Source organism: Bison bison, unplaced genomic scaffold (genome assembly GCF_000754665.1).
Source record: "Bison bison bison isolate TAMUID 2011002044 unplaced genomic scaffold, Bison_UMD1.0 scf7180017864377, whole genome shotgun sequence".
NCBI classification, from domain to species: domain Eukaryota; kingdom Metazoa; phylum Chordata; class Mammalia; order Artiodactyla; family Bovidae; genus Bison; species Bison bison.
The window spans coordinates 4,228,433-4,232,458 of NW_011494949.1; positions in this window are offsets into that span (position 1 = coordinate 4,228,433).

The window sequence follows — 4,026 nt, forward strand, 5'->3', positions numbered from 1 at the left end:
GGAAATTGTAGCCCTCCAGGCTCCTCGGTCCATGGCTGTTCTCCAGGCAAGAATGCTGGACTCGGTTGCCATGCCCTCCTCCAGAGGATCTTCCCAACCCAGGGATTGAACCCATGCCTCTTGGGAAGCCAATGACAGAGAATTATCCAACCCCAAGTGTCAGAGCCACCAAGGTTGATTAGGTGAAGTAAACAAAGTAAGTGTGTGTGTGTGTGTGTGTGTGTAGAGAAAACTTACTTCAGGGACTTCCCTAGTGGCCCAGTGGTTAAGAATCTTTGCTTCCACTGCAGGGGACACAGGCTTGACCCCTGGCTGGGGAACTAATATCCTCATGCAACTGTGTAGTCAAAAAAGGAAAATTAAAAAAAGAAAGGAAAATTGCTCCAAGCATAGGCATGTCTTAGAAGTTTTGGAGCTTATCCTCGACTTACACAAAGCCAAGGAGATAAAGCTTGTGCACATTTAAAAAACAGATATATTTTAGTACACCTTTCAGGAAAGAGTCTTATGAAATCTGGGTATGTATGAAAGATGCTAAAATTTCAACCAAATGCATCATCTGCTTCAAAGGTAACATGTTGTTCTTTGAAAGAAAACATGGTTTTCTATTTAGTTTCAAGACTCTTTCCCACTTACCCCACCTGGTTTGAATCTAGTTTATTTTCCCACATAACAGATCATTCCTGGGAACAATTGACGTGAACAGTGTTCGATATGAACTCTCCCCCTCTCTCCCGTGGCTCCTCCTCGTCTTTACACCGCTGTGTAACTCGGTTTAGTAATAGTCGAGCTTCATCCAGATGGAAGGGTAGGTCTCCACTAACAGAATGACCCGCACATGCCACAGAAAACCCATCTGTCCAAGACAAACATGAAGCTTAGCTATTCTTTAGGTAAGACGTGTTTTGCTGTGGATACAAAGAAACGTCTTCTTAAGATGCTTATGTTTAAGGAATGCCCATAACCTGACGCCCCGTTTTCACTCCATCCCAGCCTATGCCACGTTTCGGACGCAGATCAGTTGAGGCTGACAGCCAAGCGTACTGGCTCTCCTGCATGATTCAGCTGGCCAGATGAACGACCCTCTCTCTCTCTTTCCCCCCATCCCTCCCTCCCCTCTCCTCTTCCCTCCCTCCCTTTCTTTCTCCTCACTTGGATTTAGTTTTATCACCTTTATAGGAATAGAAATAGTCCCTGGGAGGAAAAACAATCCAAGGAGACAGATGTCAGCTTTGTGCCATGTGTACACTCGGAGCGCTTCCCAAGAGTGTCTGGACTAAACTGGACCCTGAACTGTCCCTACAACCGACCTTAATGTCAGGCTAATCAACGAGAGGCTGACCTCTTGCTCATCCCAGAGCATATTACAGCCCAGGTCAGTCTTTTTAGACCTTTCAGGACTCGCTTTCCCGTTGAATCATTCCGTGAATGTTAAATGCCTACCGTGTGGCAGGTGCTGCTATAAGTTTTTCCATCCTAACCTATTATATCCACTCACCTATGTGACCTCAGTAATTCACTCAACCTCTCCATGTTCCAGTCCCCTCATCTATAAAGACACAATGACATGGAAAATTATGCTTTTCTTAACGCACACGCTCCCTCTCACCGTACACGCCACGTCTTCACGTGTGTTCAGTCGCTCAGTCGTGTCTGACTCTGTGTGATCCTGTGGACTGTAGCCTGCCACACTCCTCTGTCCATGGGGATTTTCCAGGCAAGAATACTAGAGTGCATTGCCATTTCTTTGTCCAAGGGATCTTCCCAACCCAGGGATCGAACTCACACCTCTTGAGTCTCCTGCATTGACAGACGGATTCTTTACCACTAATACCAGCTGTGACGGTCGTGGATTTTAAGAGACCTGGACGAGGCTTATTCTGAGAGTCTGTGAACTTGCCTACCTAATAGAGAAGCCCGATCTGTGCTGTCATCCTGGGTGTTTTTACCAGTTTTTCCTCCCATGAGCTCAGTTATATGGGGTATGCCTCCCTGAGGACACTGTGATCTGGGGGTCTTGACTGTAGCCACATATTTTACATAATCATTCCGGAATTTAATTCAAAACTTGTTGGCATTCTAAAAATAGTCTATTGCTTTGCTTATTTGCCAAGCTTTTGCTTGGAGTGAAATATGAGTTAGAACTGATACACCGGAATGGTATTAATTACAGCGCCCCATATAGTAACGAAAAGCTGTGTTAGGAAAATTACTAGTTAACCACATGCAAACAGTGCTTGCCGTCAGCTTTTCATAGCTGAAACTGGGGCTAGGTGGGGCCCCATTTGTCTTGAGCAGTGACAAAGCGGTGTTCACAGCTGCTAAAACCTCTGAGAACCGGTCATTTGAGAGGTTAATCTAGAGACTTGAAGAGTGAAGACCGTAAGGGCAGGTCCCCTGGATTTGAGGTCAGGTTCCTTATTGTCTCTGAAACACACTGCCTTTGCGTATTTGGAGAATCAAGAAGACACCACCTTATAATGCTGCTGGAGGAGAAGCTGGTTAAAATATTCCAAGCATACTGAGGTTTTTACACTATAAATAAATACGCTGTTTTTTAAATTTTCTCATCAAGGTACAGTAGTTGCGGTGCCATACAGTAAGTGAAATTCAGATTTCCCCAGCGATCTAGGCTTTTGACTCTGTGGTGTTTTTGTCGTTGCTTGTTTCCCTTTTTAGAAAAGTTCCTTTGTAAAGAAAGTGACTCAAATTCTGGAATAATGATTTCTTGGCAGGGACAAAGGAAAGACCAACGGTGAGATTGTAATATAATATAAGCTCAACTGAACCAAGTCAGTATTGTCCCCGGAACTTAGGAAATTTCTTTTCTAAAATGAAAACTCTTCCCATAATCTCAAAGATATGTACATTTAATTTTTTGGTAAAAATGAATGAGTAAACAGAGTTTCATGAGCTGTTTTACAAAATTACTCAAATAATGCGGGCTTTATTTCTTGCTCTCTCTTCAAAAACTCTGGTGGATTTGGCAAGCATGCATCGCATGAAACATTAACAGAAACATCTTGAGAGAATTCCAGCAACTGCTAATAAACTTCGTACATTTTTTCTAGGTAGTAGTTTTGCCTTTTAAGGGCTATTGGTTTTATTAATCATCCCCAATTGCTAAGCTGTTCCATCCTATGCCCAGTAGGAAGAACCCTGGTTTCATACAATGCTTTGCAATCCCCAGGGGATGAGTTGAATTTATGGGTTCACGAGCAGACATGTGGAGCATGCACAGTAAACTTCAGACTCACTGTCTTGATAGTCACCGGCTCATGTTCAAGAGTGAGGAGCTTGGGAAGGTGAGAAACCTACTTGATTAACACAGATCTTATTTCTGTGTCATAAGGAAGAAGGACTTGGCATTATTTCTTCTGCAAGAAAGAGTACTTTTTTCCTCCACAAAGTGGTTTCCCTATCAGGACCATTTTCTTTCTTCTGGTACTTCTTGCCTCCACATGAATGCTTTTGGTGGCTACTATTTAGCAAACAGGAGACTTAATAACAGTCTCAGGAAGTTATGAAAGGGACCTGCCTTTTGCAAAGGAAATGGGTTAATATGAAGAGAAAATGGTCATGTTTTCCTTGGGTCGTCTCTGGTCTGTAGTTGCGGAGAATCTCTTCTGACCTAGAGTTCAGGGGCGTCCTTGAGTTCAGGAAGCAACCTTCAGAGTCAGGAGAATTTGACTAGACTTAATCCTGATTCTGGTTTCAAATAGGAAAAGGAGTTCATCAAGGCTGTATATTGTCACCCTGTTTATTTAACTTATATGCAGAGTACATCATGAGAAACGCCAGGCTGGAAGAAACACAAGCTGGAATCAAGATTGCCAGGAGAAATATCAATAACCTCAGATATGCAGATGACACCACCCTTATGGCAGAAAGTAAAGCGAAACTAAAAAGCCTCTTGATGAAAGTGAAAGAGGAGAGTGAAAAAGTTGGCTTAAAGCTCAACATTCAGAAAACGAAGATCATGGCATCTGGTCCATCACTTCATGGGAAATAGATGGGGAAACAGTG